This window comes from Anser cygnoides, chromosome 4 (assembly GCF_040182565.1).
Source record: "Anser cygnoides isolate HZ-2024a breed goose chromosome 4, Taihu_goose_T2T_genome, whole genome shotgun sequence".
NCBI lineage: Eukaryota > Metazoa > Chordata > Aves > Anseriformes > Anatidae > Anser > Anser cygnoides.
In genome coordinates, this window is record NC_089876.1 from 21,888,691 (window position 1) to 21,916,348 (window position 27,658).

The 27,658-nt window shown below is 34.7% G+C and overlaps 1 long non-coding RNA gene across 2 annotated transcripts; it reads left to right on the plus strand.

Moving 5' to 3' along the window:
* Positions 1-22,924: 22,924 nt before the first annotated feature.
* On the plus strand, positions 22,925-27,235 carry LOC136790825 (uncharacterized). 2 transcript variants are annotated; one of them, XR_010831531.1, is made up of 5 exons: positions 22,925-23,007; positions 23,092-23,131; positions 23,526-23,670; positions 25,537-25,600; positions 26,289-27,235. It is a non-coding gene; the product is annotated as an uncharacterized lncRNA (long non-coding RNA). The 2 variants fall into 2 exon arrangements; XR_010831530.1 differs by lacking the exon at positions 22,925-23,007 and having other exon boundaries at positions 23,043-23,131.
* The last annotated feature ends 423 nt before the right edge of the window (positions 27,236-27,658 follow it).

The following is a 27,658-nucleotide window of genomic DNA, read 5'->3' on the forward strand; positions in this document are numbered from 1 at the left end:
GTTTTTTTATCTCTGTCTCTTTTTTTTAAATCTCTTGATCAGTGCTATTAGTGAGATGGTTCGTTTAAATAATAATAAAAAATTCATCCCCCCAAAATGCATTTTTTTTCAGTATGTTTCTGCCCAGAAATAGAATTGAAAGTATTGTAACAAATTTAAAACTACCTTGAATATTTCATTCTAAATTGGAACAAAATGCTAAATTTACTTTTATTTATTTTTACAAAACCAAAATTTCAATAATAAACTCTAAAATTTTCTTGTGAAAGCACAGAAAAATATGCCTGCTAAATTAATTATTTAATTTGATGCTTCACTCATATCAGTATGTTCATGAAGAAATGCATTACTTTGATGTAGTAGTCTAAGTGAATTAAACCAAAATAAACAATTGGAATAGCATATTTCAAAGTTATTCAAATGAAGCGGAGATACGAAACAATTAGATTTTACACTTTTAACTATTGTCAAAATCAATATATTTCTGTGAAATGTTTCCCTATGAATAAAATAATACAACAATCAACTTTATTAATATCTAATTCCATATAAATTTCAATAATTTTCAATCTCTTTTGTTTAGTGCGTAGAATATGAGCGCAGAAATTAAGAGGCATGAGTATATATATTTATATTTATATCACTGATGTGTTGTAAGTATACAATTAATCACAGTGCCTTTCTTTTCCTTTCTTTTACCTGACATTTTTAATCTTTGTTTTCCAAAACAATTGTGACAAAGAACCCTTCTCATTCAATTTCTGTACAGCAGTTACAACAGTGCAAAGCACTCAAAGTACAGGTATGAAACATATGTAATTGAGATAAAAATATACAACTGGCTTTGATTTGTCTCAGAAGTATAGCAGGGTCTTGTTTTCTTTTCTTTACCCTCTGTGAATGCTGAGAGTTCATTTAGAATCAGTGTATTTAAAAAGTTCAAATTATTCCTTTCTTCACTTTTCAATGTCCTGCATTATGAAAGGATATCCCATAAGTAAGCTTTCAAAAATCTTTTCTCAGCATATGCCTGTCCCTCTGGTTGTTTCCTCTATTCGCCGTTCTGACAGAACCATCAAGAGTTGAAAGGCTCTGGTGCATTGTCTATATTATATTCTTTCATAACATAATTCTTCCAAATCCTTATAAAAATCCTCTAAGACAATCAGAAAGTATGAAGGAGCAAATACTTTTTAATGCATTTTTCTGTGATAAATCTTTTTATTTTTAATGACTTTTTACACTTTAAAACATTTAAATAAAATTGTCTTTTTTTTTTTTTGAGGGGGTAGTCTTTGATATTTATAGGTACTCAATAGAATCTAAAGACTTATTAAAAGGAGAATCATTTTATTAATAAGCATCACAATCTGAATACGAGATACCTTTACCAAACAATACTAAATCATTAGTTTAGCATCAAGTAGAATAAATTTGTTTAATTTTCTAACAAATAAATTGCAAATCACAATTTGTTCATTATTTAACATCTGAGCAATTAGTATAAACTGTGCAAATGGGAGATTTTGATATTAATTTCAATAGAAATAATAATGACTTGTGACTAATTTTAACTAATTAACTCTGTGCTTTATTTTAGAATATATTTTTTTATGCAAAATAAATACAAAAAAAAATAATGACCTCCAAATAAAAATAATCTAATAAATAATATTCTCTTTTTGAGTAGAACTTTATTACCCTGGCAAATAAGCTAAAAATGTTGTATGTAGCTTCAGTTATGAATTAATGTTCACAATGTATAATTTGTTGTTCTGATTTTGTGGTTTCTTATTTAAACCATATCAGTGTCTTAAGCATAAACCCTTCACAAAATCCAGCAGTTCCTCTATTTATACATAATCATTCTACTTTTGCCATGAAATGGCAAAACTGATCTTTCTTTTGTGATTAAACTAATGGAATTGTCCTCAAGTATGATATGAAGATTTCAAGAAAGTTTTCAAGTGACACAAGAAATTATCTAATTAATTCAAATAAAAATTTATGGTAAAGTTCTTGCTGCATGAACATCAGTTCAGTTTTTTGTTATGATTTATTTCATGTTCACTCTTGTTTCATAAGCAGATCTATTTTTTTTTCTTTTTGATTTCTTAAGTATAATACAGTTTATTCAGAGACAGAACAATGTATTGAAAGTAACTAGTTTCCTTTATTTTGCTTATATTTTCCCACTTTTAGCACTAATAGGACATAAGACCAGATGTGATAAAAAACAGACATAAAACCATATGGACAAAGATATTAAACCCTCTAATTCCTATTTTACTTCCAAGTGGAAGTAGGCACTTCATGTCCTATGGGAAATAGAACAAGTTCATAGAATCATAGAGTATCCTAAGTACCCACAAGGATTGCTGAGTCCAGCTTCTGGCTCCACACGGGACCACCCGAAAATTCAGACCATCTGTCTGAAAGCATTGTCCAACTACTTTCTGAACTCCAGCAGACTTAGTGACATGACCATTTCCCTAGGGAGCCTGTTCCAGTGCCCAATCACACTCTCAGTGAAGTACCTTTTCCTAACACCCAGCCTGATGCTCCCCTGCTGCAGCTTCATGCTGCAGGTCATATCACCAGCGAGAAGAGATCAGTCCAGAGAAGGGTTTAAAGATGGTGAAGGACCTAGAGGGGAAGACATATGGGGAGCTGCTGAGGTCACTTGGTTTGTTCAGCCTGGAAAAGAGAAGGCTGGGTCATCGCAGTCTACAGCTTCCTCACAAGAGGGAGCGGAGGGGCAGGTGTCTATCTCGTCCCTCTGATGACCAGTGATAGGACACAGGGAATGGAATTAAACTGCGACAGGAGAGGTTCAGGTTGGATATCAGGAAAAGGTTCTTCACCAAAAGGGTGGTTGTGCACTGGAACAGGCTCCCCAGAGATGTAGTCACTGCACCAGGTCTGTCGGAGTTTAAGAAGTGTTTGGACAATGCTCTCAGTCATATGGTCTGAATTTTTGGGTAGACCTGTGTGGAGCCAGGAGTTGGTCTCGATGGTGCTTGTGGGTCCCTTCCACCTTGGGATATTCTATGATTCTATGATCAGTGCCTCTCCCTCTGCTCCCTCTTGTGTAGACCTATACTGTAGCTTTACTGACTGTGATAAGATCAACCACCCCCAGTTCTTCACTAAGCTGAACAAGCCAAGTGACCTCAGCTGCTCCTAATACGTTTTCCCCTCTAGACCTTTCACTATCTCTGTAGCCCTCCTTTGGATACTCTCCAACAGTTTTACGTCCTTCTTACACTGTGGTGCCCAAAACCGCACATGGTACTTGAGATGAGACTGACCAGTGCAGAGTAGGATGTGACAATCACTTCCCTTGACCTGTACTCTTCTGCATATGTGAACTTCAGCTGTTGTGACTGATGACTTTGAGTTGTCTGGTATTACCTTTGGTCCAGCTGTTTCATAATAAATAAGGTTGCTCTTGCTCTCTGAACTACATCTTGAGACAAACTACCAAGAAGTATGTGTAAGTTTTCAGCACAAATTTCTCTAGTATACATGACTGTGGAACTGTGAAGAAGTAGGGGGAGAGTGGATAGACTGTAGAAAAGAAAATTTACTATTTGTCAATAAACTACAATAATTTTTTTTTCTTCCATATGACACATTTTTTTTTTTCGTTATTAGGAGATATACTTCAAAATTAACTTCCTTGGGTTTTTTATTGGTTACTAACTGACTTAACTCCCTAAGATTACCCCTTATAATGCCCAAATGTGTTCTATAAAAACAATACTTTTTGTTTCATTTTAAAAGTTAATGTTTACTTATCTAAAGCTGAGATATAAAAGGGAAAAACAGGTATACTCTTTCATTAGAGGTGATTTGTTTAAATTAAACGATCTCACAGTGACTGATATTACTACATTTTATTTTTTTTTTGTTTGTAGCTCCTAAATTTAATTTAACATATTTTTTGAAAGTTTAGGTTGGTTTTTAAGGGCTCTTATCCCGTATGTGGAATTTTTGTGACAGATTTTTTTTCTTTATATTCATTATGCAAATGAATGTTTTATTAAGCTTGAATTTTGAAAGATGCATAGAGAAAGGTTTCTTAGATATTTAGATCTTTTTTTCTTTTTGATCACTTCTATAGTATTTACATATTTCTAAAGAATTTTAGATTTCCTAATTTTAAATGTAATAACTGAAATCAAATTAGAAAAAACAATAATACACAAAATATTGGATTAACTTCTCTCTCTTTCTATGTATATATATACACACATACAATTTTAGCATAGTTCTAATCATGACCTTTCTCATATTGGACACTAAGCACTTGAGAAAACAGATAGACCAGGTGTCTGTTGATTCATGTATTTGTCTTATGTATCTTAAGTTCTTGCTTCTCCATGCCGTTCACTCACAGTATTTTCAGTTTTACCCTTCAGCTTCTTCTACTCATTATAGACAGATTTCTTTCTCTAGGCAATCTCCTTGTTTTCTAAGGGCATGTCCAAAACATATTAAACTTCCTTGATTGTTTTGATCAGTCTGTAGAGGCATCATCACTGTCAGAAGTGGTGGGATTCGGTTGTCTACAAAATGCAATAAGGAAATTCTGCATTGTCATCAGGTGCCACTCTAGAAGTGTATGGATTTCCAATAGGTCCTATCTCATGTCTACCAGAACAGTGAGGATCTCTCATTTATTATCATATTATTCTGAAATGAAACTAAATATTTATGTTTAAGTAACTGAATTATTTTACTCATTTTTTTATTGATTGTTACCCAGAGTTGTCAGATTTTTTCCTGAAATTCTTAAAAACCTACACAATTATTATCCATGCCATTCCCTTAAAAAAATATTTTTGTTTTTAAACTAAAAAGTAGGAGCTTCTATGTAGCTGTTTCATTTAGCAAAGATATTCTTCTGCCTCATCTAGTCTTAATATTCCTTTACTATAAAGTCTTTTGACTAACAGCAGAGCCTAGATAAGAAATGATATTAATGTTTTTTTCAGACTTCATCTTCCACTAAAAAAAGTTACTCAGTTTTGGGAGGTTGTTCTTCTGTTCAACAGTCATTTTCCTTGGTCAGCCAAAAGGAAAGTCTGTTGTAATAGTAAATATATAGTAGTAAAGATGTTTTGCAGTACTGGATGACAATAGTCTCCACCTCAGTTTCTGTATCTTATATGATACTGAATTTCAAACAGGAATCCCAGGATTAAGCTCAATAATTTATTTTCACCTGAGCATAGTTTCTAAAAAGAGATTTGAGTGGTTTTTTTTTTTTTTTTTTAATCTCTTCCTTGTTATGAATCCTAGGTCCTTTTTCAGGATTATTGCTTTCCTAGAACAGTATGTAGCTATGAAATTCACCTGTGTTCCAGGTCCATAAGATCCATAGATCTTATCAGCTTTGTTTTCTTCCTTTAGTTCAAGAACAGTAACATCTATCTAACTTCTTCTTTGTCAACAATATAAAAATAGAAAAGCAAACAAACAAACAAACCAAAACATACTTGTATTTTCTGGCACTTCACTACCTAGAATATCTTTTATTCCTTTCTATAATTTATCTTTTGTCCGTGTAAAAAATTCTGCTTTAGTTTTCCCAATTTATGTTCTTTATTTTGAAATGTGATTCATTTTCTTTCTTTTCTAGTAAAGCTTTTTTAATATTCTTCCCAATTCCTCTTTGATTTCATGTTATCTGCTTATTTTCATGCCACAAAACTAATTAAGTTACACTCCTCCAAAACAGAAAAAATCTGATCTTTTTATATGATCATTGTTGTCATCTTTATTTAGCAACAAGGCTGTACATTTCCCTATTTTTTTATATATGTTTTAAAAACTTCTAGTCTGTAGCCCCACAGATTTTCCCCTAAGTGGAATACCATTGTTCTGTACTTCATAACTTTCAATTTAGTGTAATATTCTCCTCCAGCTTTTCTTCCTAATCTTGTCTTAATTCTAATTTCTACACGTACATTACTACTTATGAAAAGAAATCTTCAACCATAATTTACTCTTTACTGTTATAATGTGTAGAATAGCCCATCATTTTATCATGTGAATTTATTTATTTTTATTATTTTCTCCCAATTTTTAAAGTATCCATAAAATGTAATAAGCAAGGTCTTATGGATAGCCCAATGGAATTAAAAATGATTGTAAACAAATAAACAGGAATTAGGACAGAATCTATTATTAATATATGATATTTCTTCATCTGATATCAATTTATCAGAACTTCATATTCTTATAACCATTACTTGAGAATTCCTGACAACAAGGAATATTACCTTTTTTGCACCCCAGTGCTGTTACTCAACCTCCTACCTCCCTACCTTAATATCCTTTTTGACTGCACTCAAGATGCAGATCTTATAATGTGTGTTACAGTCACATCTATAAAGTTGACAATGCAGAGTAATTAGTAGTTTGGCCAATGAAGTAATAACAAAAAAATTCTATCCATAATAAATATATGTTAATTATTTGTGTGTATTTAGATAGATTTTCATCAGAGAGAAAACATTTGATTCAGGAATAGTGATTAGGATTTATACATTGTATGAAAACTTCCTTATATTTTTATCCTTTGTCTTTTGAGCTGATAACTGTTGCTAGTCAGACTGAATGAGCTAATTATTACACACTTATGTTTCTGTTTAAACACATCTGTTCTGACTGGAATTGCAAAAGAAATAGTCTTATGCTGCTATATTGATTACTGAGCCATTAAGGTTCCAGTTCAAGAAACATCTGCTAGTTACTCAGCCTCAGGTGTCTTGCTTGATTAGATATTAATTCATAAATTAATGCCAGATTCTCATTAACTCTCACATGAATAAAGATAGGGACTAAATCTGCCATTTTTTTAAAACGAATTCTTAAATGTGTAATAGCTGGCTGATTTCTTAAAATAGTAGTAGATCATAAGACTCTTGTGAAGTTGTGGAAGAATGAAGGGACTGGGTATGTTAAAGAGTTTTTAAGGAGTAGATCTGAATCAACGTAGTGATAATAAAGATATTATTGAGGTGCAGTTCTTAACTTTCACTTTTGAATCCTTATCTGAGTAGATCTGTAAATAGCATAATAGATTTCTATTGGGTATGATTGTTGAAGGGATAGAAAAAACGTGCTCTGTCAATAATATCACTACAACTGAAAGTTCCTAAGGACTCCAAAGACCATATATTATGGGAATATAAATAACCTAAACTGTTCTTAGTCCTTAAAAATTTATAATAAATAAATAAATAAACATCTAGCAACTCTACAACTAGATTACAGTAATGCATTTAATTTACTGTTTAAGCAATGGTAGTATGTGGTAGTGTAATGTTACAAGTAGTTAAAGAAAAACAATAATGAAAACCGAAACAGTAAGCCTTGTGTTTCTAAAGGATTGCTCAGTGAATACTCAGGATAAATCAAGACATGCATTTAGATGGATAAGTTAGAAGCCTAAGTTTAAGCTCCAGACATTTTTTCCGCATTATTAACTTTTTTTTTTTTTTAAATAAATCTGGCCGTAAAAGATGTAAAGATATTTGCAAGAAAAGTATCTGTCAATATTTGCTCCTGGTTTTGCTATGTTTTACTGTTATTAAATGTTATACTTTTATAGTCTATTGTGTTTCTCAATTAGAATAACATGATGCTGAGATGAAGGGTAGCTTGTATTTATAGAATAATATTTGGGTATCAGAGATCAGTCTCCAACTAACTTTAAGTAAGTTGTTTATTCTTTTTGGACACCATCTCAGACTAACTCCAAGAGAATGACTTAGTCTTTCTTTAAAAGAACTTTAAAAGTCCTCTGTCCATACATCCCCAGTGCTTTAAAGAAGAGGGAAAAACAAAACAAAACAAACAAATAAAAAAATAACAGCATCTTGATTTTCAGGATATTATGTACAAAAAAATATATTAGTGGAGAAACAGATTTTATTTTGGACAGGATGATTTGAGTTTGTTTTAATTACTATTTAAATAATACAGATAATTAATATTAAAAGATGCAAGTTTGCAAAGTAGGATAGGTAATTTTGGCAGAACAGTACAAAGCTGTAATCCAAAAATTCGTCTTGCTTTATGTAAACAATATAAATATGCCAGTTATTTCAAAACAGAAATGAAGTCCCATATTCAACATCAGATTTCTGACAAAACTAGTTTTTGAGATGCTATTAATAAGGTAAAAAATACAAGAGAAGTATGGCACATTTGAATATGTGAGTCTGTTTTGCACTTTTAAATTGTTTTTTGAATTTTTTTTTTCTATATGACTTGCATTTCAATTATAAGACTAATATTGTTAAAACTAAATGAATATATATTTTATCTTTTAGTTAATGAGCTGCTAAAAACCTTACATGTAAGTCTGAAGCCATCTTTGTTTTTATCTATATTGTTATTCTTAGTAGTTATGAAAATGTCGTTAGGATCAAAATGATTTAAATACCAATACATTTTCAAAGCTTGCTTTTAGTTTTAAAGACAGTAAAAAAATATTTGCCTATAAAGAAAATGTAGTTTGCCTTAATGAATTAAGATGATTTTATTGAATAACAAGTAAGTTTTTAAATAAGTGTAAGCCTTCTTTATTTAGAGAAGTAAAAATATAAGTGAATGTAATAAAGCACTGTCTCATTTATACTCTCATTTGCAATAAAGGTATGTTTTCCTGAAACTGTAATATTAAAATGTAACCCACTGTCCAGAAAAATGTGTTTGTATCTTCTCTACTTTGCAGTTAAGGCTCCTCAAGTAGGACATTTTCTCTGTGGATTGTATTCTATTATTGCTGTAGTGCAAATTGGCTGGAGAAGATGATTATATAAATTTTGTCACTTCTTTCCTCTAGGTCCAGTAACAATGACTGCTAAGGTCAAGCTAAAGTCCATGTTTACAAGCCCACTAATAAAATCATATTCACAAGCTGTATTTCACTAGTAGGTTTGCTCCCTGTCCTTTTATCTGGTCAGAGCACCCAGAGTTCTGTAGACTGTTATTGTCTGTCTCTTTAGTCTGGGAAATGAAGGTAAAGATGAACAGCAGTTAAGGGCAATGTATGCTTCCTAGAACTTCTCATACAGCTGCCTTTCATGTCAATATACATCATGAAAGAGAGAACTGACATCATATGAAAAATGTGAAAATTATGTGCCTCAAAGATTGTTATTTTCTTACAATAAACATTATCTATCGTCCCAATGTACCAAAAACTGTGAGTAATCATAGGGAGGATGGACGACATGGAGAACAACCACCTGAAGCCAAATATCTGCTGTAAACAACATAAACAGTGCCTCTGAGATTTAAATGCCACTTATTGCTGACAGGAATTTCACCATATCTTTGAAAGATATAAGCTGTTTCAAGAAAAGTCCTTTTTCTGTGGTTCAGATTATATCTAGTGTGCTTTTGTTTGTTTGTAATAGTGTGATAATAACGTCTTTTGGTTGTTGGTGTCCCCTTGCTTCATGCCTTCTAAATGCAACATTGTCCCAGGATTCATACCTACACGATTTGATTTCCCAGATTATATATATATAAAACATATATATATATCAGACTGTTAATGGTAGAAAAATGACTAATAGATACTAGCATTTCCTTTAAATGTCTTTGTTCCATCTGTAATGGATTTCTGAAGGACAACAAGTTCTTTTCAGGCTACTTTTCACAATGCAAAATGTCTGACATTGTTAGTCTTTTCCTGTTCCCTAAGTTATCACCAACTAAAAGGTGTAGGATGGTGAGATGCAAAGACAAAGTAAAACAGCTCCCTCCCACCCCTTTTTCACCAGCGTTCACTTTCACTCCTTCATTCCTCACTCCTCTACCTCTGTCCTTCACCAAGAGTAGTGCAGGGGGAGGTGGTTAATGGGGAGTTGTGGTCAGTTCGTAACAGTTCCTCCCTGCCACTGCTTCCTCATTATGCTTTCATCCCAAGTGGGTCTTCTGCTTGTGTTCCTTCAGGAAATATTCACACAGAATCACAGAATTGAAGGGTTTGGAAGGGACCTCAAAAGATCATCGGGTCCAACCCCCCTGCCAAAGCAGGTTCCCTAGAGCAGGCTGCCCAGGTGGGTGTCCAGCGGGCCTTGAATATCTCCAGAGAGGGAGATTCCACAACCTCCCTGGGCAGCCTGTTCCAGTGCTCCATCACCCTCACTGTGAAGTTTTTTCGCATGTTGTTGCGGAACTTCCTGTGCTCTATCTTGTGGCCATTACCCCTTGTCCTATCTCCACAAACCACTGAGAAGAGGTTGGCCAAATCCCTCTGTCTCCCACACCTCAGGTATTTACACACATTGATGAGATCCCCTCTCAGTCTTCTTTTCTCAAGGCTGAACAGACCCAGGTCTCTCAACCTTTCCTCATAGGGAAGATGCTCCAGGCCCCGTATCATCTTTGTGGCCCTCTGCTGGACTCTTTCCTGGAGATCCCTGTCTTTTTTGTACCGGGGAGCCCAGAACTGGACACAGCACTCCAGGTGAGGCCTGACCAGGGCAGAGTAGAGTGGGAGGATCACCTCCCTTGACCTGCTGGCCACGCTTCTTTTAATGCATGCCAGGATTCCATTGGCCCTCTTGGCCACAAGGGCACACTGCCGGCTCATGGTCAACCTGTCGTCCACCAGGACCCCCAGGTCCTTCTCCTCAGAGCTCCTCTCCAGCAGGTCGTCCCCCAGCCTGTACTGATACGTCGGGTTGTTCTTTCCCAGGTGCAGGACTCTACGCTTGCTCTTATTAAACCTCATTTGGTTTCTTCCTGCCCATCTCTCCAGCCGGTCCAGGTCTCACTGAATGGCAGCACAGCCTTCTGGCGTGTCAGCCACTCCTCCCAGCTTTGTGTCATCAGCGTACTTGCTGAAGGCAGACACTATTCCCTCATCAAGGTTGTCGATGAAGATGTTGAACAAGACCGGACCCAGCACTGACCCCTGGGGAACGCCGCTAGTCACAGGTCTCCAGCTGGACTCTGCACCGCCGATCACCACCCTCTGAGCTCGGCCAGTCAGCTAGTTTTCAACCCACCTTACTGTCCACTCCCCTATCCCACACTTTCTCAGCTTTGCTATCAGGATGTCACAGGAGACAGTATCGAAAGCCTTGCTAAAGTCAAGGTAGATGACATCCACTGCTCTCCCCTTATTTACCCAGCTGGTGATGCCATCATAGAAGGATAGAAGGCAACGAGGTTGGTCGAGCATGACTTCCCCTTGGTGAATCCATGCTGACTACTCCTCATAACATTCTTCTCTTCCAGTTGCTTGGAGATGACATCCAGAACAAGCTGTTCCAACACCTTTCTAGGGACAGAGGTGAGACTGACTGGCCTGTAGTTTCCCGGATCCTCCTTGCCCTTCTTGAAGACCGGAGTGACATTGGCTATCCTCCAATCTTCAGGCACCTCTCCTGTTCTCCAGGACCTTTCAAAGGTGACAGAGAGCAGTTTGGTGATCCCCTCTGCCAACTCCCTTAGCACACGTGGATGCATCCCATCGGGACCCATGGATTTGTGTGCGTTGAGCCCACTCATATGCTCCTGAACCACTCTCTCGACAACTAGGGGGTAGCCCTCCATTTCCCAGCCCCTTTCTCCCCCCACCAGGGTTGAGGGGTCCCGGGGGGGAGTCCTTGAAGCAAAGACTGAAGCAAAGAAAGCATTCAGTATCTCTGCCTTCTCGGCGTCTCCCATTACCAGGACACCCCCCTCGTACAGTAAGGGACTTACATTATCCCATTTTGCAAGCTTCATCTCTAGGTGGGCTTTAGCCTTCCTCATCGTGTCCCTGCAAGCCCTGACAACACCTCTATACTCTTCCCAAGAGGACAGGCCCTTTTTCCACATTTCATAGACCTACCTCTTCCTTTTGATCTTATCGATGAACTCCTTGCTCATGCACGCAAGTTTTCTGCCCCCCTTCCCCGATTTCCTACTCTTAGGGATGCACCGATCCTGAGCTTGGAAGAAGTGCTGTTTAAATGTAGCCCAGCTCTCACAAGCACTCTTGCCTTCTAGCAACCTAGCCCAGGAGATACTCCCAAGCAGGTCCTGGAAGAGGTCGAAGTTGGCTCTTCGAAAGTCCAGGGTAGCAATCCTGCTTTTAGCCTTACTTCTTCCACCAAGTTAGCCTTACTTCTTCCACCAAGTTCCATCTTGAACTCCACCATCTCATGGTCGCTGCATCCCAAGCTGCCCTCAACCTTCACACCCCTAACAAGCCCATCCCTGTTGGTAAGGACAAGGTCCAGAAGCACCCCCGCCTCGTCAGCTCCTCCACCACCTATGTCAGAAAATTGTCTTCAACGCATTGTAGAAACCATTTGGACTGCGCATGCCTGGCCGAGTTGCTTACCCAACAGATGTTTGGATAATTGAAGTCCCTCATGAGAACCAGCACCCATGATCGTGAGGCTACTACCAGCTGCTTGTAGAAGGCCTCATCGACCTCCTCCTCCTGACCTGGTGACCTGTAGTACACCCCCAAAACAGTATCCCCCATACCAGCCCACCCCTTAATTTTCACCCACAAGCTCTCCACTTGTCCTTCACCCTCCCCCAGGTGGAGCTGGGTACACTCTAATTGCTCCCTCACATAAAGGGCAACCCCACCCCCTTGTTTCCCCAGCCTGTCTTTCCTAAGAAGGACATAGCCCTCCATGACAGCGTTCCAGTCATGCTAGCTGTCCCACCACATCTCTGTGACTGCAATGAGATCGTGGCCCTGCAACCGAACACAGATCTTGAGCTCATCCTGTTAAATTCATCTGCTCCAGCATGGAGTCCTTCATCTGGATATTGGCTGCAGTGTGTCTTCTTCTGACAAGCTGCAGCCCTTCGGGGAAAATCTTACACCAGTTTTGGCTGTTCCTGTCAGGAATTATCCAGCTCCTTCAGCATAGGCTCTTCCATGGGCTGCATGGAATATTTGCTGCATCATAGTTTCCGTAGACTGCAGGGACATATCTGCCCCATAACACCTGGAATATCTCCTTCCCCTCCTTTTCTGAGCTTGGTGTTCTCAAGATTTTATCACAAACTTTTCCTCAGTGCTCATCTAGCAGTTTTTACCTTTTTAAAAACATGTTTTCACAGACGTGCTGTCAACTTGATTGATAGGCTTAAGAGTGTCCTGGAATGGGTCCATTGTAGAACCAGCTGTGTCTGGCATAGGGCTGCACTTAGTCTCTTCCCACAGAGGCCACCAATGCAGCTCTCCAGTGCCAACACTTAGCCGCTGGATTCTAATGCAGTGTTGTATCCAGTAGGCTTAGTGCTGCAGGAACTGTTCTTACAGAAAGAGAACCGTGTTTGGAAAAAAACAAGCATCTCTATGGACTTCTACAAAATCTTTATTAGCACCATTGTTAATAATGTCAATATCTTATCAATATCTTTTCTCTGTTGGTTTGGGTTTTAAATAATGATAATGAATAATTGGAGCATAAAGTGAAATGTGAGAAATTGGAGGTAGAATAGTCTCAAAACTAAAGATAACTAAATTATGTCTGATTTAAGAGAAAAATGAAAAAAAATTGTGCAAAAATATTTTTTCTTTGATAAAGATATTTCTGAATGCTCTGAAATATCCAATTGTTTCTAATCGTTAGAAAACATGTCCTTGCACAACTTTTATTCCACTTAGCTACTGCTGAGTTTCAAAATCCTTTGTGTCAGTAAACAGGATACCCCAGGTAACAAAACATGTCCAAGCAATCTGCATTACAGAAATTCCTTAAAGAGAACAGCAGTCTTCTGCCCTATTGTTGCCCTATATTGTTGAAATCTGAATATCTCAGCTTTATAGTTACATGGAGAAAAATTGTGTAGGAATTTTTTGTTGTTTATGTTAGTTGTTCCTTATGCAGTGTTGTTTTGAACATATGAAAAACATAATTGATCTAACTTCCTAAATTGTATTTTAATATAATTATACAAAGATGTAATTTTAAATGTTAAGGTTTCAAACAAAACTAGTCTAAGTTAAGTGTCAGAGTCAAGATTGAGAAAACAAAACAAACGAAAAATTCATAGCTAATAGCTTTAAATCTATATCATACAAAACAGATAAATACAGCAGTGCAAATAAGTGCAAATACTTTAGTTACTGTTTTTATTCTCCCCCCCCCCCCCCCCCCTTTTTTTTTTTCTCTCATTGTCAGTCACTTGGAACTTAGTACTCTTTGAAGACCGAAATGGTTCTTTAAAAATCCATTTTGATGCACCATGCCTCAGAACAAACTTGAGAGAAGAAAGGAATGAGGTGGGAGGTAAGGAATGAGTGATGAAAACATTTTCATAACTACTTTTCCATTTCCTGGAGAGGGATTAAAGTGTATTTATCATTCACTGGAGGGGAAAAAAAAAAAAGCCTGCTTATTTCCTACTTTTCAAAAACAGAAGTCGGGACCACTCAGATCAGTTCTATCTCTATTAAATTTCTCTAATGGTGTTTTCCATTTCTAATTAACACAAATCATTATAATATATTGAAGTGTTTGTAAAGACTGAAAGCTTAATTGTATTTTGTTAATGATGAATGCTGTTTTCTACACTTCACTCTATTTTACACAATTCAGGATGTACAGCTAATATAAAATGTTGATGAACCTGTGAAATGTGTTTAGTCAGAGTGTGCTGACCCAATTATAAAGGGCTGAGGCAAAAAATATTCAGTGGTTTAGGGACCACAAATATGAGCTTTGCAGACTTGTGAGTGTGGAGTGGAATCTAGAACCTTTAGCTGAGGCGAGCCTGTGTGTTTAATCCTTACGAAGACCAAGAGACTTGACAGTTCATTAAGAGTTTTGATTTTTTTTTCTTTCTTGTGTTTTATGCTACCTGGTTGCACACCTACTCTTGTCCAGACCAAGTCCTGTCCATATTTTGTACTCAGAGTCCCTTAGTCTCAGCTACATGGTAATGTTTCTCTTTACAGTGGAGATTCACAGTTAGAAATCTGCATTACTTCTTGGTTTAAAAAACAAACATCAACAACAACAAAACACAAAGAAAAAAAAACTAACTAACAAACAAACAAACAAACAAAAAACACAAGCACCAGAAAACCTCTATTCTTTGCCTGGGTATCTCTTTATTGGCCCAGTGGCTGAAATACTTACTCAACTCACGTTCCAATAAATACTGAAACTCCATGCAATTTTATCTGAGATGGATTGAACTGAAGACTATTTATCAGTCCTCCAGACAAATTAAAAGACCCTGAGAGTTAAAATAAGTCCCATTTTATGTTTTAACTTAGCTCCATTAGGGATTTTCATGCCTATAACTTAATTATCTGTGTACATCTATTTAATACAAACAATAACTATAAATTAAAATAAGATTGAAGTGGGGCTTCAGGCAAGTATAATTTCCTTTTACTATGCATTCGTAACAAAATTACAAAAGAAAATGGTTGCATTGTAATGGCTGATCCTTTGAAGTTAAGGGGATCCAAATCTGGGACTCACTTTAGCTGCTTTACAGCAGTTCTAGCATAGTATAATTCTGGAAGCAAATGAACTACACCTTTGAGAGACTGCCTACACAGGCACAGTCCCCAAGGATACAGAGCCTCTGCAGCAGTTCCAATAAGTTCTTTTTCTGTCTATATGCAAAGGGGATGATGTGACCTGGAGTCCCATATACCATAGAAATCTCCAGCTGCTTACATTGTCAAAGTGTGAAATTAGTGTGAAAACTGCTTACATTAGCAAAGTGTGAAAAATCTACAAAATTCATCAGTTAATTCACTTTAAAATTCACTGAAGGAAGCTGAAGAGAGAAATTGAATTTTTTTTTTTTTTTGGGGGGGGTGAAGAGACACTAAAACAAATAAAGCAAATAATAATAATAAAAAAAAGCCCTTAGACATAGTTGGAAGATCTTACCTTGACTATATCAAAGTGTTTTTGTAGTAGCTCATGTTCATTAAGTGTTTCTGTTCATTTTGACATGTACTTGAATTTCTCTAGGAATACCAATATAAACATTGGGTAATAACAACCTATTTTTAATCCACATGGATTTCTACCAAACAATTGCTGTATACTATTCTACAGAAACTGTTACTTTAACAAATTATATCTGAGAAATGTGCAAAAAGATCTTTTTTACTGGATTCCTTTATTCATGTGCTGTTTGAATTGGAAGTCTGCTAAACAGAGGATTAATATATATATATATTAAAAAAAAGTGTTTTCTTTGGCGGGGGGGAGCTTTAAATGTGAAGAATAACTTAGATGTTAGACTACTTATTGCTACTCGTTCACATAAGTTTTTCCATCACTTGTAATTTCTTTCATCAGTTATTATTATGTTCAAATTTCGCGAGTTATCTATCTATCTATTATCTATCTATCTATCTAACTATCTATCTATCTATCATCTATCTATTTTCCCACCATCTTAAATTTCAAATGTTTCAGTTTGGTTTTGTTTCTCCTGAACTCATAGTTTTGGCATGTGTGTCTTCCCAGCAGCTCTCCCTCTCTGTCCCCATCCCCATAATTCCAAATGTAACTCTTGTAATGTCTGATGATGTCTTGCTTCTCTGACCCAGAAATTAAAACCTTCAGAGCCAGAAGTGAAGTTAAACGCTGATCATATAATCAGGATCATGAGTATGAAAAGATTTAAAGTGTTAGAATAAACAAAGAACCAAGTTAAAATAAGCCAAGAACTATATATTTGCTCTCCATAAATGATTCCTTATGAAGTTCAGTTAAAACAAAACAAAACAAAACAAAGCAAAAACTTCATTTCAAAGATGAAAATAGCAATAATGTAGCAAAGGAAAAACTGTGTTAAGAAAGTGAAATGTGTAGTGTGTGTGTCTCCCCAACTGAAGAACACATATTAACACTGTTACTTTCAAAAGTGTAAGTTAGAAAAGTTCTGAGTTTAATGGGAGTTGTACTCTGAAGTGCTTTTGAACTAATATTGAAAAGAGTTGTGGGGAAAAATGTAACCAATTTAAGGCATAACCCTTCTATTAAGTTGAGGCAAATAGTTATTTTCCATGAGTGAAGAATTAGGATCTTAATTACCCTTTAAAGTAAAATGACAATGTACTAATTATAAATAGTCATGATTTTCAGTTACCATACAAATATCTGACTTAAACTGTGAACGTTATAGGTTCACTAACTTATACTTTATACATATATATAGTACATTAGGTTCACGAACCCAAAGACCAACTTTAACCTTTACTTTAATAATATTAAGTATTTTAACTTCCCAGATATTCCTGAAGCAATGAACCCATTTTCTTATTGTACTTGATATAGGAGTTTCTTTTTATGTGCCATCAAGACAAAAAAAAAAAAAAAAAAAAAAAACACTCTTCCAGTGATTTGGTGATATAATCCTTTTTCATGTTGTGTTGTCCAGGTGTAAAAATATTGAATCCATTTTATTTATACTCAGTAATTACTATGGAATATATTTATCTAGTCGTCCATATCTAATACAAGAAATAAATTGTCCAATATGTTCTGAAATTTCCTTTTGGCCTCTGTAACTTAGGCAGTTCTATAGAGTGAATGACTTAATTACCAGTAATTTTGTTTTTTATTTACAATTTGTAGAAAAGAGAAAATTGTTCCAAGCAGGGTAAGGATCACCCAAGTTTCTCTGCTACCTCATCAAATTGTTTTATTTATCTGCTTTAAAAATCTAAATTCCTTAACACTTGAAAAAAAAGTAAAAGTTATTTTTGTCCTTCAGTAGGAATTCTAGGTTAGAAAGAGCCTAAGGCTTGAGGGAGTACTGTTCCAGGATAAAATGTCTATTTGTGTCTGCAATTCAGCATGTGTTTCTTGTTGGTTCTCTGATGTTGGTTAAAGAAAATGTGATTAACTATGAATTACTGATGATGACTATCTCCAGAGATGGATAGATAAAGCTATGGGGGACAGAGGGAGTGTAGGTTAGAAATAAATATGCACATTTCATATTTCTGGTAGGAATTGCATTATAATATTCTTGTAACACATTCCAAGTTAAAAATAACCATCGTCTTTCAAACTTTGAACGTTCTGTGTGTGTGTGTGTGTTTGGGGGTGGTGTGTGTGTGTGTTTAAACAAGTGAAAGGAGGTACAAGGAGGATGGAGTCAGGCTCTTCTCAGTGTTGCCTGGGGACAGGATGAGAGACAATTGGCACAAACTGAAACACTGAAGGAAACATTCTGTACTGCACAGGTGACAGAGCACTGAAACAGGTTGCCCAGAGAGGCTGTGGAGTCTCTTTCCTTGGACATCTTCAGAAGATGCCTGGACGTGATCCTGGGCAAGCTGCTCTAGGTGGTGCTCCTTGAGCATGGGCCTTGGACAAGATGACCTCCAGAGGTCCCTACCAAATTCAATCATTCTGTGATTCAATAAGACACACAAATAAAATCAGCAGGTAGCAATACAGCATGTAATGCCCATACAGGCCTACAGTTGAAGGTGAGTTTATCATTAGAATAGTCTTTAGGTTAGTTTTACGGGAGAAGAGGGAAACGGGATTTGAGTCTAAATCTTGCTCTGAGGTTTGGTCTATCTTATCCTTACATTTGCCACTCAATATCTATGCATATCAATTGTCCAGATATAGATGTGTAAAGTTCTCAAGGTTGTCTATGTCACATGAACTCAGGTTTCACTTTTTTTTTTTTTTTCCTCCCTCCTCCATCTTCAAGAATTTAAGCACACAAATTCTTTTGAGGTTCATCTTCTTCCTCCCAAGCATCTAAATTCTACCCATATCAATTTAAACAAAAAACATGGCTTTAGTTCTACTCAGACTTGTGTACTGGGTTGGGCTGGGATGTTAACTTTCCCTGCAGCAGCCCATACAGTGCTGTGCTCTGCACTTGTAGCTAAAACAGCAGTGGTATCACACCAGTGTTGTGTCTGCTGCTGAGCAGTGCTGGCACAGCATCAGGACTCTCTCTAACCCTCCTAGGGGGTGGGCAAAAAATGTGAGAAAAGAAACATCACCAGGGCAGCTGACCTAAACCAACCAAAGGGATATTCCATACCATATGATGTCACACTCAGTAATAGAAGGTGGAAAAAGGAAGAAGAGGGGAGGGGTGGGCTCTCGTTGTGAAAACGTCTGTCCTCCTCCTGAACACCGGCTACGTGCATTGAGGCCCTGCTTCAAGGATGTGGTCAAGCATCGCTCATTTGTGGGAAGTAGAGAGTAATTTCTTTTCTCTGCACTTCCACATAGCCTTTACTTGTTTTGTTTAGTTTTCCCTTTCCCCCTCCCTTTTCTCCTTTCCCCCCCTTTTTTTTTTCCCTTTATTTAAATTGTTAATTGTTTAGTTAAATTATTTAGTTAAATTTTTTAATTAATAGTAATCTTTCCTTAATAATTATTTTTTTTCTTCCCTTTAATTAAATCATCCTTATCTCAACCTGTGAGTTGTTCTTTCCTTTACTTCTTCCCCTCCTCATCTAAGGAGGCGGAGTGAGAGAGCAGTTGTGGTGTTCAGCTGCCTAGCACGGTAAAACCACCACAACTTGATCACACATAGCATGCACAGGCAATTTGCAAGAAGGAGTTACAAATTTGAGAGAATACTTGCCTCCAAAAATAGAAGCCTTGAGTATCCAGAGATCATAGGAGAAAACAAACTGCCTGTAAGACAGCTTTAATTACCTTTATTTTATTTTATTCATTTTATTTTATTATTTTATTTTTTATTTTATTTTTCTCCTGACATGTAATCTAATCTTCCCCTGATGTAACTTGAGGCCATTCCATTGCATCCTATCACTTGCCATCCCAGAGGTGGATGGGAGCATGACCAAAAGCATACTAGAAATTTACGAACATGGAAGATTGTTACTTAGAGGAATTTAATTTCTACCTGTGTAGATGAAGACAAGCTGAGTATTTTATGCATTCCTTTGCTATTACTAACACTGGCTTCCAAATACACTGTGCTCAAGTATGCGTAAGCTTAGAGTTGCTTTATATTTCTGAGAAAATGTTAAGTTTTAATATACTTGGAATATTGTTGAGACTTCCTTTCCTGTGATGTACCCATGAGATGGATAAGTGATAAAGTGAGCAATTTTGTATGGTTGCCCTCCCAAGGTCAATGGAGTTATCTTTTACAAGTCTTTTCTCCCTGCAGCCTCAGTGATGTCAATGCTAATGTCTGTGCTAATGTCAAGTAGATAACTAAGACAGTCTGTGGGGCATTGCAAATACTCAAAATGCAACTGCATAACTCATAAATTGGTTGCATTCCTAATTCCTTTCAAACTGTATCGTTCTAAAATCCTACTATGTTGTCATAGTACTTTTTAATCCCCTTAAAAACAAATAAATAATAGGTCATTTTGAAGATATGACCATTAAGATTAAATTAATATTTATATAAAATAATATCTATATAAAACATTAATAACAGAAAGTATTTTTTTTTTAATATTGGGTTCTGTAAAAGAAAACAGTTCTCTTTCCAGCAGCCTTGATAATATAACTTATTTTCCAACTGTTCTAACTAAACTCTATTAAAACTACTAAAACTATTATTAAATTATTATTATTAAACTATTATTATTAAAACTACCAGCTACTAGGAGGAAAATTAACTCTGTCCTAACTGAAACCAGGAAAATTTAAAATATAGATTAAAAAATCTTGGGATCTACCCTTTTTGAGGACTACTTTTGACTAAAATGTTGTTGTCTGTTATTAGGGAACTAAAGAACTTTATACTGTTCTTCATACTCTATGTTTCAATTGTAAATCTCAGAGGTCATGTAGTTTCATAATATGAATAATTATCTTTTCAGACTGCTTTATCTTTTTTTTTTTTTTAGCATTTTTCTGTAAATTGCCTGTAAAATTTTAGCACATTTTAACACACAAACACCATTCTGTGTTCATATGCAGAAATCTAAAGTTTTGTATCATTTAATCATAAGGTCTTTTCATTTGTTTATGTTTGAGATAATTAAGTCAGTTATTGCTTTGAAAAAGAAGATTTTTAAAATTGTTTTTGAGTGGAAAGACAAAAGTAGTACCTTAAGCTTCAGCATTTCTGAGAGGATAAATCTGAGTCATACCAGTAGTCAGAAAGTAATGATTCAAATATGTCATTTTTGAAGGATGCGACTTTAGTAACTACAAGGGTAAACAGTTTCTTGAATTATGAATGGTATTTCCAAATAAATCCAGCATTATCCCACAGAAAATATAAGAACTCAGTGGAGTAATATACATTACTAAATAAGATCAAGAAGATGTCTTTCTTCAGATAATAATAATAATAATAGAAATTTTGCCTTCTGCGTGCACAAGAGCAGGGAAAGGTCCTGAAAACTTATTCATTTATTTTATACTTACATTTTTTGTCAGTAGAGTCTGTACACTAGCCTGATGACAGTTGCAGATATTTAGCTATCTATAGCTCTTATCAGCAGGATGCTGAAATTTTTGGCCTTACTAAGTTGTTATTAAATATTTATTTCAGTAGAAAAATAGTCATTGCCATTTCTATTGGTTCTACATGGTGAAATATGAGGAAGAAGGAAAAAATTGTCTTTTGTCTTGCAATCAAAATATCAACTGTTTTCAATAATATGCCAAGAACAACAGCTGTAAGTTTTTTTTTTTTTTGTTTGCTTGATTTTTTTTCAAATCTGAGAGTTGAAATGAAAATTCTCTAATTGATAATCATATGACAGAACTTCTCTCCATTGTGTAATAAATGTTTTGTCATTTTCTTCATAGAGTGCCAAAGAATCATGAGATCTTAGAAAAAAAGTGAGAGCAGCTCCTTGGTTTCTAATCTGCAAATGGTTCTTCCAATTAATATGCTTTAAGGGAAGAACTCCAAAGAGAAAATTGGAATTGATTAAAAGAATTATATTATATTTATTTTCATATACAAATGACGTTTCATATATTCATGTAGAGGTTAAACTTCCCTAAAACTAAACTAAAACAAAATTCAGTGTTGCCTTCCATACAGGAGAAGAGATGAGCCAAGTTAAAAATGCTCTTTTTTTTTTTTTTTTTTAACAGATATATATCCATATTCTCCTCTACCTCCAAACAAAATAAATGTAATATACTGACATCAAAAGAATTAGTGAGGGGAAAGTTCTATTCATTGAAATGTCAGGATGATACCCACTGTGTTGGAGAACCAAGCTAGAAGAAAAAGCATGGCAAAACTCCATATTTGCATCTTTGTAACATCTATTTACACATCTACTTGTAGTAAAACTACAATACTTTACACATCCTACAGCACAACAAAAAGAATACAGTGTAAAGTATTGACAGCTAATGGAAAAAAGATTTATACAAATATTTGTGTTACAGCATAAAATTAGATTTAAAATATTTTCATTTGTTCTGACAAAATTATTTTCATTATTTTAAGCATTTAAAAGTTCAATCCTTCAGAAATTTATTTAAATTTGCCTGCAATTTTAATTGTTTGCCCATTTTTAAGTTTCTTTGAACTTAAACTAACATATCAACTAACATACTAACATTAACTAGCATTAACTAACATACATATGAACATTTAGATAGTCAAAGTTGCCAATATAGCTGTCAATATCATTCCAAACCCAAAGCCACACAATGCAGGTTCTAATATACCTTTGGGATCTCTTGATGAAAATACTTTGCATTTCACAGAAACAATTTTGATTACTCAGCTTATTTAATTGATTAATTATCTGTTTAATTGATTACCGATAGCTTGTTTATTTGCATATGATATAGTTTCTTAATTAAACATAGTTTTTTGCTCCTCCGAGGATTGTCAACAAAATTGTTGTAGATAAGAGAACACAAATTATCAAAATCCTTATATAGTATTTTAAGAATTGACTGTTCTCTGAGAAAGACTTGTCATTGTATATAACCTCTCCATTATGTTATGTTCATCAGGTGGTTAGCATCTCCACATTAAAACTCAATCTGTGTTGGGAAGTGCCTATCTTGGTCTTCAAGTATTTCAAAGGTATTGTAGCATGACTTAAAATTTGTTACATGTATGCCAAGGTAAATTAGTGCTTACACTGTTGAATTCACTACATTTATGCAGGTAAAATAAGACCAGTGAATGAAAGTAAACAATTTCAGAGGTAAGATTATTATCTCCACCTTTTTTTATTTTATTTTATTTTATTTTATTTTATTTTATTTTATTTTATTTTATTTTATTTTATTTTATTTTATTTTATTTTATTTTATTTTATTTTATTTTATTTTATTTTATTTTATTTTATTTTATTTTATTTTATTTTATTTTATTTTATTTTATTTTATTTTATTTTATTTTATTTTATTTTATTTTATTTTATTTTATTTTATTTTATTTTATTTTATTTTATTTTATTTTATTTTATTTTATTTTATTTTATTTTATTTTATTTTATTTTATTTTATTTTATTTTATTTTATTTTATTTTATTTTATTTTATTTTATTTTATTTTATTTTATTTTATTTTATTTTATTTTATTTTATTTATTTGTAGGATAATTTCACTTCAAGCATTATGATGTTGAAATTTGTGAGACATCTTACAGAACTTATCCGTCACAAAGCACGTGCCTAGAATTAACTTCTCAAACAGTGGGTTATTTGAAGACGGTTAGAAAATTGTTCCGGATGGTAACGAGGTGGGTATGGTAAGTTTGTGAGGAAGTGAAGAGAATGTGGTAAAAGGATCAGTGAAGAATAAAACTGTGCTCTTTATTGTTGCAAGGTTGGCCAACTGTTTGATTTAATGTTTAGCTGATTTATTAAGAAAAAAATGCTGTTGATACTAAACTGTGAGGATTAACAATCTTTCAAAACACCTTGATGCCTGAATCTATTCCTCATTCCTCACCTTTATTCAAACAGAATCATTATTATTGCAGCATTTAAAAACTGTAATTTATTGCAGAGTGCAGTACACTGTATCACCACACTAGCCTTAAGAGAAACATACTTGATGCTAAGTTATTAAAATCTGGTTAATTCTCTGCCCCCATCTATATTTTTCAATTTTTTCACAAAGCATGATATACACTATGTGTAATAACTGGAAAACACAGAGGATTTCAGAACTGTTCAAGTATAAATGAAATAAACAAACAAACAAACAAACTTTTCAGGCTGCTTCCCTGTTTGGTCAATTACAACTCACAGCCATGCAGAAACATATGTGAAAGATTCTGAAAAACACCCTTTAGTGTAGAAGACCATTAGTACTCTTATCATTTTTGAAAAGGTCAGTAATGTTCCAGACTGAGACAAGGCAAGATAGATGTAGTGAGGAAATCAGTATGTCCCAGACATTTTGTGATATTTCAAGAACACATTACAGAAAAAGATGAGCTATGACAATCTTCAGAAAACCTGTAACTGTGACTGGGGCTAACTTTTCTTTCTGTGTTCCTGTGATGCAGGAGATCATGAGATACATATGACAAGTTTCTGTGTCAGACAGGTGCCTATATGTACTATTATAAAATATAATTCCTACTGTGCAAAGAAAGGAACATGTACCAGTTGAAGGGAAATATGTAACATTTAATGACAGTTCCTTTCTCAATATTTCCTTGCTCTGGTTTTCAAAATGAATTCCGTGGTTAACTGTGTAACTGAAGCTCCATTTCATAATTACTTTCCTTAGTGCTGTTTCTCAGTTGCAGGTAAAATAAAAATTAAAAAATCTTAAATGATGAAACAACAATAAATTGAAGGTTTGGGTTTTTCTTGCTTTTATCTCATTCCTTTCTTACTATTTATTTTTTCATTTTTTATTTTCTCCAAGTTCGTTTGTCCATCTTTCAAATCATTTATGTAACTGACAATTTCATACTATCACTCAAAATACTTTTTGTTCAGGTATTGCTCTTAATCATGTATTGTTGTGTACTGGGTCTAGCTGGAAAGGAATTAATTTTCTTCATAATGATCTGTATGGTGCTGTATTTTGGTATTGTGGCAGAAACAGTGCTAATAATATAAATACCAATGGTTTCATTGTTGATAAATAGTTCTTACTGCCAAGGTTTTCTCTATTTCTTGCATTGCTCTAACAGCAAGTAGGCTGGGGTTGCACAAGAAATTGGGAAGGGACACAGATTAAATAGCTGACTCAAGTTGACTAAAAACAAATGACATTGTGCTTACCAATAACATCTTAGGGAAAGAAGGAAGAAGAGAGGTCTTTCAGGATGGCATTTGTCTTCCCAAGTAATCATTACATGTGCAGAAGCCCTGGTCTTTACTTGAGACTCAGTTTCTCTTGTGAAAAATGTAAGGTGAAAATCTAAGCAATATCAAGTAGGTCCAGTGTTTTTCCAGCACAGGAAAGAGTACTGTACTATTTAAAGCATATATTAAACATAAGGGACAGATCCTCAAGGAGCATATATCAGCATGGCTCCATTGAAGTCAACATAATCATGTAATTTTAAACCATCTGTAGCACTCATCCATCTTTTTATTACTGATGCATTATTAAAAAATATATATTTTGCTCTGTTGCACAGGTTAAGAAATACTGTTCTGTACATGATACAAAACTGATGACCGTAGCAGATCCTTATGATGAAGGTACGAATTTTGAGTGGTATTATAAAAAGTGCTGTATTAATCATTTATTATATCTTTGTTGTTTATCAAGCTTATGTGCTCCTGTATTTGCCTGCTTGACTTGGTACTTCAGTTTACAACAGTTCAGTAAAGAAAAGCTGCTCTGTTAAAATGATTAATCATGGAAACATTAACTATACTTATTTAATGATCTTCTGAACATGGACACCCTTGATGACATAAACATATACAGAATTTAACTGCAAATTATGTTAGGTACGTAATTATGTTAGCCCCAAGTTCAAGTTACTCAAATTTCCTTATAAATCTGTCTTCTTCTTCACTTGTTAGTGAAAACACCTCCTTGGAGTAGGTATCCACCAGTCATTTGTTTTAAACTCTCCTAAACTCTCCTCATAGGTTAAACAGGCTTTTGGTTTTCATAGCAGCTGAGGACATTGCTGTAATTGCTTAAGTATATTCAGAGGAGAACTAGCTACTGTATCCATGACAAGTCTTTAGAAATTAATCTTTGGAACATTACAAGTAAGAGACAAATTGTAACACAAGATGGAAGGCACTCTCAGTGACCATGTAACAAATTAACATAATCACATTATTTGTACAGAAAGAATATAGGAAAGCATTTAATGTTCCAGAAATTACTGCATGTTGAAAAAATGACCAAAAAAAATCCTTTTCCTTGCAGATTCTTGAAGTTGGATTCAAACTCCAGTCACAGTACATATATGTGTGTGTATGTGTATTTAACAGTTAGACTGTAAATTAAAAGCATTAATGTCGTTATTCTCGGTAGATAAGTAGATAGATTCTGGGCAGATAAAGAGAAAATTAAAACCACATAGTTATATGTAACGTTTTTAAATTTTGATTCTAATTCTAGAAGATTGATTTCTACAAGCAAGAATTTAGCAATGTAGAAAGGACCAATGAACGAACATTTTTTGGAAGTGCCTAGGCATTTGACTCCTCTTTTGGAATCAAATCTGGAGTCCAACCAGATGTCTATCTGTGTTTTCTATAAGCTTTTAAAATATGATTCTGAGTTCAGCTGAGTTCAGCTGCAAATGGAATCAAGGTTTTTAGGCGGTATTAATCACCAGGTTTATGAAATTCAGATTTCCTGTAAGTCAACTGTTCTCCCAAAACCAACAAATGACCAAAATTGTTTTCAAAAATTGCCTTTGAAAGACATTGATCTTTGAACGTACTCTGAGAGATATTAAATACTAAATTGAAACCCGGAACTGAAATTTATGGCAAGGTTTCAACACAAACTATATGTCCTCAGGCTCCAATTTCTTTTTGTAGCCTTTCCATGTTGTTCTAATATTCCAGAGATATAGTCAGAAACAATGACATAGTAGTGATATTTATTGTCCAGTTGTTCTGTTATGAAAGACATAGTCCATGGTGTATATCCCTTATCATGCAAATTCTTGAACAATTTCGCCCATTTCAACCATTCTTAAAGTTTCAAGTTCTAAATACTGATATCTGCAACATAAGATTGACTTGAGAATAGAAAATATTGGGCTGTTCTGTATGTACATTCTTTTTTTCCTCCATGTCATAGAGGCAATGTTAACAGCCACAGTCTCAGACTACTGAACATCCTGTGTTTTACAGCATCAACTAATGCACAGTAGCATTTTTTTTTTCTAAGACTCATGTGGAGAAAGGTACTTCAATGCTAAACAATATCACTATAATTTGATGAAAATTCTTGCATTTTTTTTGCCTGTGATTTTGATCTACAGACCTGAATAAAAGAATCAGTACCACTTTTTCTTTTTTTTTTTTCCTCTGCTTTACTACCATCCATTTTAAATGTATCGTTCTCAATAGATCTTCAAATTATTGAGAAAAAATGTATATAGCTCTTGACTATAAGTTTTCATATCCATTAGAGCTATAGAAGTAGTAAAACTTTTTTTTTTTTTTTTCATCCCAGAGGTTAATGAGCTATGTCATCTCTTTTCAGTCATCAGAGAGAGAGGAGAAAAAAAAAGGAGGGGGAAGGGGGGAAGTCCAAGGCATTCTTACTGGATTGTCTGG